The 13,477-nt window shown below is 39.2% G+C and overlaps 1 pseudogene; it reads left to right on the top strand.

Moving 5' to 3' along the window:
- The first annotated feature begins 5,673 nt into the window (after positions 1-5,673).
- Positions 5,674-5,773, top strand: LOC127134063 (uncharacterized; annotated as a pseudogene).
- The last annotated feature ends 7,704 nt before the right edge of the window (positions 5,774-13,477 follow it).

Genomic DNA, 13,477 nt, shown 5'->3' with positions numbered 1-13,477 from the left:
ACCCATCTTCAAATTACTGAGACAAAATCAAGAGATGGTATGGAATGATGAATGCCAAGAAGCTTATGACAAAATCAGGAAATATCGCCAAGAACCTCCAGTTCCGATGCCACCAGTTGAAGGAAGACCTTTAATTACGTATTTGACCGTGTTAGAAAATTCAATGAGGTGTGTTGGGGCAACATGACGAGTCTGGTCGAAAAGAGCATGCCATATACTGCCTTAGCAAAAGGTACCGACTGTGAAACAAGATACTCACAGCCCGAGAAAGCTTGCTGTGCTTTGGCCTGGGCTGCTCGCCGACTAAGACAGTATATGTTGAATCATACCACCTTATTGACTTCTAAGATGGATTCTATCAAATACCTATTTGAGAAACCTGCTGTCTCCTGAAAGAGTTATCACTGACAATGGTACTAATTTGAACAACAAGATGATTACTGAACTCTACACGCAGTTCAAAATAAAACACCATAACTCTTCTCCGTACCGGCCAAAGATGAACGGCGCCGTGGGGACTGCTAACAATATCAAGAAGGTCATGCAAGAAATGACAGTAACATACAAAGACTGGCATGAGATGTTACCCTTTACTCTTTACGGTTATCGCACTTCAGTGCGCACTACGACAGGGGCAACTCCGTTCTCTTTAGTCTATGGAATGGAAGCCATCTTACTAGTGGAAGTTCAGATTCCCTCTCTAAGAATCATGAAAGAGGCGGGCTTAGATGAAGATGAATGGATTCAGACTCGACTCGATCAGATAAATCTGATTGATGAGAAGAGACTTGCGGCTGTTTGTCATGGGCAGATATATCAGAAATGCATGACCCAGGCATTTAACAAAAGAGTTAAGAGACAGGTGTACCAACTTGGCGACTTGGTGATCAAGCGTATCATTCTACCACAAGGTGATCCCAGAGGCAAATGGACTCCCACATACGAAGGGCCATTTGTGGTTAAGAAGGTATTCTCTGGTAGAGCCATGATACTCGCTACTATGGATGGTGAAGACTTCCCACATCCCGTGAACGCGGACATAGTTAAAAAATACTACGCATAAAAGAGACCCGCCAGATCGACGTATCTAGGCAAAAGTAAGGGCATCCCGGCGAACCAAAAGGGTTCGGGCAAAAATTAGGGATATATAAAAAAAATGTACACCCGGCAAGTCGAAAACCTGAAAAGGCGGCTTGGGCAAAAAAGGGTATCCTGGTGGACTGAAAACCTGAAAAGGCGGTCCAGGCAAAAATTAGGGATTAAAGCGTATGACTATGTCCCGTTCTCAGTCAACTTTCATCCAAGTTCGAGGGACTGACCAAGCCAATCACTTCTATCCGACAGCAAGGGATGAGATGCTCGAAGACATAATGACAGTAGTAGACTTAAAATCAATAGGACTTCTTCCACATAGCTTTCTCTTTGTTTTCGACAATTTCCTCTTACTAGGATTTCTGTCTCCTTGTACACAAATTGCCTGTTTATAGGCCTCCTTTCAAAATCAATACAACCCTCTTTCAAAAAAAAGATGCTTTTGTTTTTACTTTTCTGTTTTGGTTGCGTAAATGTCCATTGATTTAATTTGAATTAATATGTGCATTTGAATATGACTGATGTTTACCAAAAATACATGCATAGAATAGCAATAGCAATTACTACCCGACTTCAGGATCAAGGAAAAGGTCTAATCATGCTTCCAATGAATCCGCTACCAATTCTCTTCCCCAGCAAGCCTGTTTTTTTTCCTCAGAAAATGGCAGTATCCCCAGGCACAGCCAGTTACTCCCCAACAGAGGTCGGCGTCACCAGACAGATTGATCATCTCATCCATCCCCAGCCCGACTCTGCTGAATATTTCCACCATCAGACAGAAATCAAGCATCCTCAGCCGAGAAAGGGTCATCGACACAAATGTCTCAAATCAGTAGATGGGGATTTATTTTCCCCAATAGAGTCCCCAAGCAGAACTTCTCATACGCATAACTCATTCATTACATCCTTTCACAGCATACGCATGCATACAACATTCACATTTATTTTAGCATAACACGAAACATCTCATGCATCATGACATAGCATGAAGCTAACTTTTTCTTTGCAGGTTAATTATCCTCCTGATATAGTCAAAGTAGAAGGTTCATTCAGACAGACACCTTTATCAATCACATTCAAGATTCAGATACATATTTCAAATACAGTTCATGGGAACATTCATTTTGACAACACTTCGATATCCTCCTAACGATGGCATCTTTAAGCCCATCCCAGACATTTATTGCAAGTACAACATATACAGGTTATCAGATACAGCCTAACGTACGGTTCATTCTGATTCAGCCCAACATATGACTTCTTCAGCAACTCCAATGCGGTCTAACGTACGACCCATTTGGACCTTCAAATCCTCAGATGCTGCCTAGCGTACGGTACATTCAGGGGTGTAGTCTAGCGTACGACTACTTTCTTTTTCAGATGCAGCCTAACGGACGGCTCATTCTACAACTCGGATACGATCTAACGTACGATCCATTCTGAACTTCAACAACCCCAACGCGGTCTAACGTACGACCCGTTTGGATCTTACAACCCTCAGATGCTACCTAACGTACGGTACATTTCTGAAGTGTAGTCTGGCGTACGACTACCGCTTTCATCATCAGATGCGGCCTAACAGACGACTCATTCTGCGACGGTCTAATGTACGACCCGTTCGGATGTCCATCCCCTCAGATGCTACCTAACATACGGTACATTTCTGAAGTGTAGTCTAACGTACGACTACCCCTTTCGTCATCAGATTCAGCCTAACGTACGGCTCATTCTGCAACTCAGATACGATCTAGCGTATGGTCCATTCTGACCCTTTATCCCCAACAGCATATGACACACTCCGACTCCCCAGCGAAGTCGGCAGCCTAATGGATGACTCATTATACGGTCTAACGTACGACCCAGTGTGGCACCCATGTCTTCAAATTGGCCTAATATACGGCGCGATCTGAAGCTTTCGTCATCAAACCTCCCGGATGGCATCTTTAAGCCCATCTCCATCAAGACCAACTGTCGATTCTCAAGTGCAAATTTTTGGGGCATTCTAGTGTTCAATAATCTTCCACCTCCAGACCACGAATGGCATACACGCCATCCTAACTCTCTCGGTTCAAGAATATTGAACAGGGGCAGCTGTCATACCCCAAAAATTACCCATCATTTTTCCTAAAAAAAAAAAAAAAAAAAAAAAAAAAAACTAAAAAAAAAACTAAAAAAAAAACTAAAAAAAAAAAAAAGAAAAAAAAAGAGAAATTTTTTTTTAATTAATTAATTAATTAAATAATTAAAATAAATAAATAAAAAAAATATAACAAATTATTTTGGACTTGGGTCTCCCTCATTCCAAGCCCATTACCCACGAAATTAGTCTATAAATACTGAAGTTTCAGTAGGGGGAGTTACACTTGGAGTTTACACTGGGAGATTTACTGGAGAAAGAAGGAAGAGAAGCAAAACACTCTGAGGTTTCCTTGGAACAAAACCTTGAGGAAAAAGAAAGAGAGAGAACAGAGAAGGACGGATAGAAACTTTGGCATAGGAACCCTGCCTACCCGGAGAATTCAGAGTAAAGAAACCCTGAAGGCAGCCCATCTGCACCGAAGCCATCGCCGTCCAATTCCCGCTGCCTAACTTATTCCGATACTACAAGTGGTCAATCCCTTCAACCTTGAATTGGCAAACAGGTTTGCGTATCTCTATTGTTTATACTTTCAATTGGCCATATCTACATATATAATGCATCATGATTAAATGTTGATATATAATTTGCTTTCGTATGGGAATTTAAATATGCCTGAATACCCTGAATGTTTGACCATGTTATTCCTGTGATAAAATGCCATAAAATTCAAAGTTCCTAACATGGGGCTGTTTTCAAATTCAAAATCCGTGGCCTTCGCTAGGCGAGGCAGAGGCGAACGAGACAGTAGCTGACTTTTCTATTCTGTTTTTTTTTTATGTTTTATCATAGCCATGCATTATGCATCCTATCCTATTTATTGTTGTGATATTTCTCCGGTGTAATCTTCGATTGCACCCTGATTTGGTGTTCTGACATGTTTCTTTTTTTTGAGTTTCGTAAAGGTTCACATATCCCAGGAAAAGGTTATTGGCTAGGTATTCCACTTTATTTGTGGGATACCCTTGTGGAGTTTCACCCTAAATTAATTTTTAATGTATTAATTTCTAATGTATTAATTTTTTTAAAATATTATTTTTAATAATTTTAATGTGGAGTTTCATCCTAATTATATAATTAATTGTAAAACTTTGCCTTTGAATAAGTGATCTTGGACCTCTCTTTGTTGCCTTACGATTACGATATTACGGCCATGTCCCGCGAACGTGGGGATACCCTTAGCAAAGACCCTTCGGTTAAATCATCATAAAATAAATTATAGTCCCTCGGATGTTGCCTTCGAATATACAACTTTGTCCCTCGATGACCCTCCGATGTTGCCTACGGTTAAAAGATGATAGTCCCTTCGAATGCTAAGGTATCCTCGTAACTGTTGCCTTCAATGACCAATCGATGACCCTTTTACATCCAAAGGATAAAACTACTTATTTCTCAATAATAAGGACAGTTTTACCCTCATAAGGATAGGAAATACTCATAAAGACCTTGGGTCGGTATAACTCTTAATTGCTGGCTCACAACCTAAAACATTTTTTTCACACCTCACACCTTTCAAAATACCTTCAGAAAATCACCACTTGGTATACATTCATACTAGAATCATTACCGAGTTATATTTTTCTAAACAATTTTCAAAACTAAACGAGATAATCACTTTGTATACATTCATACAAGAATCATTACAAAGTTAAATTCTCTTTTCAAAACAATTTTCCAAACAATTCACAAACACTTTTTTAGGCAAAAATAATATAAGTGATCGAGCAATTAAGAGCCCATGGATAACCATGGATACAAAGGGTGCTAACACCTTCCCTTTGTATAATGTACCTCCCGAACCCAAAATCTAAATTAAGGTCTTTCCTGTTCTTTTCCACCTTTCCTTATTGGATAAAAGAAAAGTCGGTGGCGACTCTTGCTAACCGCGACATTGCGATTAAAACCACAAAAAGTCCAGTTCACCGTATGACAATGGGGCTTGATTTGGAGACTGTCCAGGTGCGTATAAAGCATTATTACTCTTATATGAAAAGTTTGGATGGTTCTTCCAATTTGGGTTATAGGTATTCGAATAGGGGCTTCCTTGAGCATAGTTTACTTGCTCTGCTTGGATTCCAGTCAAGAGTTGACATTCCGCAGGAGTGTGGCCTTGGATTCCACAGACCTCGCAATTCTGAGTTATAGCAACCACGGCGGCTGGAGGTGATACGTTTAAACTTTCAATTTTCTGGACCAAAGCATCCACTTTTGCATTAACGTGATCAAGGTTACTAATCTCGTACATGCCAGTTTTCGGTTGAGGTTTTTCCACCGTTGTTCGTTCGGTTCCCCACTGATAGTGGTTTTGGGCCATGCTCTCGATAAGCTGGTAAGCATCAGCATAAGGTTTGTTCATTAGTGCACCACCTGCAGCGGCGTCTATTGTTAACCTTGTATTGTATAAGAGGCCATTATAAAATGTGTGAATTACTAACCAGTCTTCCAAACCATGGTGTGGGCAAAGTCTCATCATGTCTTTGTATCTTTCCCATGCTTCGAAAAGAGACTCGTTGTCTTTCTATTTAAATCCGTTTATCTGGGCTCTTAACATAGTTGTTTTGCTTGGCGGAAAATATCGGGCAAGAAAAACTTTCTTCAACTCGTTCCATGTGGTGACTGAGTTGGAAGGGAGATATTGAAGCCATCTTCTAGCGCTGTCTCTTAATGAGAAAGGAAAAAGACGAAGTCGAATTGCCTCTGATGTGACACCATTAGCTTTAACAGTATCAGCGTATTGGACAAATACGGATAAATGAAGGTTTGGATCTTCGGTAAGATTTCCAGAGAATTGGTTCTGTTGCACAGCCTGCAACAGCGAAGGTTTTAGTTCGAAGTTGTTTGCTTCGATTGCGGGTGGAGCAATACTTGAATGCGGTTCATCTTGCGATGGAGCGGCGTAATCTCTAAGAGCACGAGCTGGTTCTGCCATCTCGGTTAAAGAAGGAAGATCTTTGAGATCAGGAAAGTCTATAGGAGGGAGATTGTTTGCAGCACGATATTCCCGAATTCGTCGTAAGACTCGGAGATATAGTTCGATATCGTTGATTTGTAAATAGAGCGGTTCGCCTTGTGAGCGAGTGCGTGGCATACAAATCAACGAAAGAAAGAATAGAAGAAAAAGAAACCTTAGTCTCTACAGCGTAACGGAAGAGTTACGATATCGATTAAATAAAAGTCCCCGGCAACGGCGCCAAAAACTTGATCGCTCGACTGTGTGAGTCGAGAATGGGATACAAACTGCAAGTGCACAGTTCTATCGCGTAGTTTTAAAAGATATCGATCCCACAGGGACTTATGAATCGATATACCGTTATCTAAGGTTACTACGTAAATCTAAGGTGAAAATGTTTGATTTTTTTGGGGAAAAACTAAGAGCTAAACTAAGATCTAGATTAAATATTAATAAAACGGATATCGGTATGTAGTTCGTCAGAACTAGGGAATCAAGTCTTTGTCGGTTTCTTGGTTTTAAAATAAATCGTTTCGGTTAACTTTATTGGTTAAAGGTTTTATCTCAAACTCTCGCTCTGTTGAATAAACCATGATTTTATATTAATGTAGCTGTCACTTATAATTAAGTCAAAAATCATATTTTGAAAACAATAAAGTTGCAGAAACTCTTTTTAAGAAAATACTGACCGTTTTAAACACCCTTATCTCAAACTCTCGCTCTGTTGACTTAGGTTATATAATCAAATCCAAATGCTTAACTCTCGTCCTCACATTCAATCTTTAAAAATACTTTTTGGAAAAGGTCAGAATTTAATTAACTCTAAAACTTGCTCTCGCCCTGATCTAGAATTAATGCCTAACTTACACTGTCCAGTTAAAACCTCAAACTCTCGCTCTATTGATTTTAACTTCTTTATGTCCTTTACTTTTGTAAAAAATCTTGTTATTAAACCTGTAAGTTGAGACCGTAAAAAGATTGATTTTAATTTTAAGTTTAGATAGACCGACTCAGTCTTGATCCCTTATTCTGCTTACTTTACATACCGATACCTAGGCGAATTAGCCAGACATGCTAAATAAACAAGAATACATATCATGCATAAACAGACTCATTCCAGGCAGATAATATAGATAAATAATAAAACAAAATATTAAATAATGATTAAAGAACCTGAATGCGTAATACAATAGTCTTGAACACTCCACCACAAGCCGGTAGGATTTGTTCTTCGATTCTTCAATTAAACAATAAATTAAACCAAGGAAATAAAACTAGAATCTAACGTAAGGTTAGATCCGATAAAAAGTTGCACAATAGTTTCCGGTGTAGAAGCTATTATGCGAAAAATATCTAAATGCCAAAAAGGGAAAGGTAAATTTGCAAGGGAAAAAGAATGTAGAACTTGCAGAAGAAAATAAATAAAATAAACAATGTTAAGTGCTGGAAAAGAAAAATAAGCAAAAGCGTGAAAAGAAAAATGGGCAGAGCTTCGGCAATCTGAGCGTGAAAAAAAAACGGAGAAGCTGGAACTTCCCAATTAGCTGCTATTTATACAGCTGCTGGTGTAACTGCTTTCCAAGGGTTTCCGTATGCGCGGTCTTTTCGTTCCGAGGGTTAAGCGTGCGTGGAAATAGCTTTCAACGTGGTCAGTTGTGTTCCTAGCGCCAAAAATATAGGGGAATGGTGTGACGTCCGTCACACCATGTGTGACGCTCGTCACAAGAGTGTGCTTAGTGTGACGCTCGTCACAACCTTTGTGACGCCCGTCACAGGCATAACGTGCGCTTTCTTTGGGCTGGGCTTTGTCTTTGTTATTTGTTTCCTTTTTATTCCTTTTTACACCTCCTTTTCTTCCCTTTTTCACTTTTGCTTCAAAATGGATGCCTGACATAAATAGAAAGGAAAATACCGCATAATATCTGATAAAATGAGATAAATTAAAGTAAATGATAATATAATCTAATTGAATTAAGTCCTAAAATGTGATATAATTTAAAGTTATCAGTCGTCAATCTCATTTTGCTTAGGCTGTTGTATGGATGCCCTGCGTTTTTTCTCTTGGGAGATTTTTTCTTCAAGAGCTACTATTTGTTTCTCCCGTTTCTGGATATTATCATCACAAGCAGCAACTTCTTTGATATAAGTTTCAGAAAGCTGCTGCAGCTTTGAAACTTTGTCAGTCGAAGTTGCAACAACATCCCATTCAGCAACTTGAGTCTCAGATTTTGTGGAGATTTGCTGGGAGAGATCTATTCGACGATGAAGGTCTGCAGTCGCCAAGTCAATAAGGGTCATCAGTTCCATTACAAAATTGTTGACCTCAGCAGACGTTTCCAAGACGTTTATTTGTTTCAAAATCTTCTTGAGTTCAATGTGAGTAGTGGCGCTTTCTTCTAAAACTTTGAACAAATCAACATCAAGGATTTTCGTCTTAATCTTGGTCAAGAGGTTGTCAAGAGATTGCGCTTTAGAAGTGGCCCCAGAGGTAGTCGAACTGCTTTGCGAAGAATCTTGAAAGTTAAAACGAGCGCTAAGCATGGCCTTCAGATATTCTAAGGGTTTCTGCACTTTTAGACTCTCAAGCTCTTCACGAGAGAAACCAGTCGAACCAGTGGATATGGCACTTCCTTTGGTCTGGTCGGGAGCGGGTTGAGTGCTTCGTCCTAAAGTTTGCCCAGCATCTGGTTGTTTCGACTGGTCATCCTCATCTCTGGCAGCTTCTTCTTCATGGTCATCTTCGACTTCAGTTTCCATGTCAGTATCATCGCCCTTATTTGCAACATTTAATCCTGGATGAGGAGGAGAATCATCTCCAGAAGCTTCACTCATCGGAGCGTCGAATTCTGCTACAGTCTGTCTGTCATGATCATTCTTGGGGACATCTTCTTCTTGGACTGTCTCTTCTAGAGTTTTCTCAGGGTTTCCTTCGACAGCCATTTGTTCCTGAAAATAATTCTAAGTTAGAAGAGAGAAATGCAATGAAGATGAACATAGATAGTCGAAATAGGGATTTACCTCAGGAATCTCGGTGTTAAAATTAGATTTCCCACTCTCTGTATCCTTCGACTGAAGTTTGGCAGTTGGAGTGCTTGAAGAATCTTTTTGAGCTGACTTAACAATGGATCTTTGGGAAGAGATCCTCTTGATTTTCTTCTGAGGAGAAGGAGGGGGGATTGGCTCTGGAGATTCGTCACCAGATTCTTCATTAGGAGCTTTCTCCTCTGTTTTCTCCTCTTCATTTTTTCTTTTTTGGACTAGTGGGGGTTTTCGACTTACCTAGTCATGCAGACCAAAGCCGGTTAATTTCTTAAAAAGAAGAAGAATAAATGAAAAGAGTGAGGTTTGTACCTTTGTCGAAGGTTTCTTAGCAGCACTGGGTGACGCTTCGACGAAAGCTTTCTTGGTAGGAATCTTTATGGCTAAGGAAAGAAAGGAAAATTAGAAACAAATATAAGACATACATGATAATGCAGTTAGAATAACAAAAGAAGAATTGTGTTTCCTGCTAACACCTTCAAGAATGGGACTTTCCACGCGAACGTGTTCTATTCCAATATGAAGGTGTCCTTGGTAATCGTCCAGATGATACTTAGTCGGAACCACACGCTCAACAAGTTTTTTGTAATGTTGACGAAGGATTTTCATATAGTCCCCACAAACGAACCAATCTGGAAATGGAGGGCTTAATGCCACGCCAAACTCAGCAGTTGGTAGAGGAGGAAATTTTGGTGGATGACAGCTGAAAGCCAGGTCATAGCGCGCTTCTGGTCGAACATTCGAAGGCAATGACAATTTTTCAAACTTCTCCATCAATTTACGTTTTAATTCTGCCGCTGCTTCGCGTATGGTTCGACTAAGATCATCAGGTTTATACGCAGTTTCGAAATATTTTTGAAATTTTTGTATTTCTTTGATGTGTCTTTGAATACCTTTTTTGGTCCGATCCTGCACAAAAGCAAAAGCATTTGTTAAATGTGTGGTGAAGGCTGTTACGTCAAAAAATCTGGTAGAATAATAATCCTTCCACCACTCATCAAACTCAGGAGTACAGAGAAAAGATGGTCGAAAGATCACTGGTCGAATATCAAGAGAGTCATCAGTCAACTTCTTCGACAGCTCTTTGCTCTCCTCTTCATTATGAAGGGAGTTGTAAAAAATGATAGATCCTTTCTTTGGAAAGATGGGTCGAGGCTTTATTTGAATCAAGCCAAACTGTCTAGCAACGAGATTGGGTTGGTAGACTATCAAAGCTATTTGGGTTTTGGTTGCATTTCGATGGGAAAAAAGGAGCCTGGGGGTTAAAAATGATTCCCAAACATCCAAAAATACATTCTCATCCTTCTACATCTCCAAGGGCAATTGTTGGGTAAACCATTCAGGTCCAATTTTTCTGCTAGAAAAGGGTGCCATGGTCAAAGTAAAATGATACCTTTTGGCAAACATCATGACATAACTTTTGAAAGCTTGTCGAAGGCTAATTCCTTCATCAGTTGGCGTTAGTTGCACCAACCTAGGCCATTCGACAATCTTGTCCTTCACTTTTTCTTCGTCCATTTTGTGTTGTACAGGAAGAGAAGCTTCAAAAGTGGCATTGAGCCATAATTGTAAAAGCCAGAAAGGTCCTGACAAGTTGATTTTACCTTGGTCTTTGATGGTTTTCAAAAGACTTACACTCTCACTCAAGGATTCGTAAAGATTCGCCAAAATCATTTCACTTAGGCATAGTTTAGTTCCTGTATGAAGTTGATTGGCCATAGTGACGAATCTTTTGGCAACTTGGAGGGAACGGGAGCAAAACACATATTTTGGTAGCCATATAGTCAAAAAGGCTATATGTTCGACATCTGAGACTGTCGTGGTATCCTCGTCATGATAATGAGACATGAATAAAGAGTATGGAGCAAAGCTAGTGTCGAAAGCTATAGAATCTTCATTTAGGTTGGTGGGGTCGAAATCTATCCCATTGGGGCGAAGGCCAACGATGGCTGCTGCGTCGAAGAGAGTGGGTGTGACTATCCCACAAGGAAGGTGAAAAGTGTTGTAGGTACTGTCCCAAAAATAAAGGGAAGCTAAAAGCATATTGGGATAAATGTTGGGTCCTGCTCTCGACAATTGAATGAGGTCGAAAATACCTATTTCCTTCCAGAAATCTCCTTTAATCTTTTCAACCTTATCCAGCCATGATAAATAGTCTAAAGGGTCTTTCAACCATGGACAAGTTCTAAAGATCCTAGTATAATTCAAATAAGTTAAATTCAACTCTCTAACATCAGTCGAACCTGGTGGGTCATTTTGTTCTACAGTTTTCTCTTGAGCTTGAGGTTTCACTCCAGCGCCTATGGGTTTGGTATGGAAATAGGTAGGAAAAAATTCTTTCAAACGATCTGGTTTAATATCTGGATTCGGGAGTGGACCTAACATAGCGTGACAAATTCCAGAAACAAGAACAGGAATTAATACCTGGGATTTATAGATACATTCCTTTTCTCTTTCATTGGGAGGTTCGGGAATATATTGTTGGTTTTCAATAGTCATTGGTCCCTTCAAATCATGTGCAGGATGAAGAGTTGACTCTTGAGTCTTCTTAGAATGTTTGCCGCTGGAAGATTTTGGAGGAGCCATTGTTGAGGAGAACAAATAAATTTTCTTAGGAAAGATTGAAGGTGTGAAAATGGGTATGAAGAAGAAAGTTGAAGCGTAAAAAAGGTTTCAGAAAAAAATGGATTATGAGTATTTATAAGGGAAGATGATAAAAAAAACGTTTAAGTTTTGCTGATAATCGTGGGACACGTGGCTGAATCACAAAGGTGATGATGAAGATGTGGCAGTTGAGAAAGGCCATGATGATAGGTATAGGAAATGATGGAGGTGAGGTCTAAACATGGGCTAGACATGACATTTCTGAAAAAATATAATGATGAATCTGTCTGGGAACTTGATATTATGGAAGCGTGGAAATAGCGAGATTGAATGACATGTCATCAAAATATTGGTCGACAACAAATGATGGTTTCTCCAGAGTAGTCGAAACATCTTTGCTGGGGGGCAATTTGTATACATATGATTTTGACACCATGAAATCAACAGCAAAATAATGTGTTCGACAAATGGAGATGTTTGCAAAAGACCAGAAAAATATATACTTGAAGAGCATTTTCGACAGTTTAGTTGATAAGTGTTGTTCGACACTTCGACAGACTAATGCTTCGACATTTCGACAAGAGAAGAAGATGTCTGCAGATGAAAAGACGTCTTTGACAAGTATGGATGATGTTATCATATTTCGACAATTCGACAAGTCTGAGGAGACGCGTCGTTTCGACGTAAAGCGGAAATTCAAATTCAAAAGAGTTATAACATTTGGCAGAAGACGCGTGTAAGCACCTGGCGAAAAGAAGTTATGCAGAGAGCCAAATGTCATAGTTTTAGGATTTATTCGTTAGTGACAATTATTTTGTTTGTATATAAATAGGGTAGTTGTTATCAGAATGTAGTGTGTGAAAACTTGTACAAAAGTTCCTGAAAAATACTCAAAGTACCCGTGTGAGAGAAAAGAGTTTTATCTGGAAAATGTACGTGTGAACAAACCATTTCTTTAAAGTTTTATCTTATAAATTTCAAATTTATTTACCATTCTTCTTTACATTTACCAGTCATTTATCCTTTGCATTTACTTTATGCAATTTATTCTTCACCATTTACTTTTCGCCATTTAACTTAGTCTTGTTAAGTTTACATTTACTTTTCGCCATTTATCTTTCGACATGATAGACTTAGTAAACCAAATAAAAGATACAAAGGTTGTTCTAAAGATTTACAAAGTTGTTTAAATTTGCACATGTCCTAGGATTTGTGTGGTTGATCCTGCAAGTAACCCAATTCGACAAGTTTTGGAAAACCAGAGGTTGTTCGCCAAAATCTACAGCGAACAATCACCACCTTCTGTTATAGTGCTTTTGGGAATTCTTGACCACATGCAAATAATGTTCCGGAAATTCATTTCCAGAGACATTCTGGAAATGCATTTCTGGACTAAATTTAGTCATAAAATTGGGGCGTGGTTTAAAAACGAATGAGTTGTGTATATTTGCTGTGTCCGGAGATGCATCTCCGGAATTTGGGGGATTTTTAGTATTTTCATGTGGTGCACTAGTAATATATAAGATGCATTAAGAAATTCCCAAACTGTATACACAAATACAAATTGTCTAGATGGCAACATTGAAGATATGGGAATTTGGTAGGAAAATGTATGGAAATGGGATATTTGCATCTTAGATCCAATTATCTCAACT

The sequence above is a fragment of the Lathyrus oleraceus genome, chromosome 3, assembly GCF_024323335.1.
Source record: "Lathyrus oleraceus cultivar Zhongwan6 chromosome 3, CAAS_Psat_ZW6_1.0, whole genome shotgun sequence".
NCBI lineage: Eukaryota > Viridiplantae > Streptophyta > Magnoliopsida > Fabales > Fabaceae > Lathyrus > Lathyrus oleraceus.
This window is presented reverse-complemented; position numbering and strand designations above follow the sequence as displayed.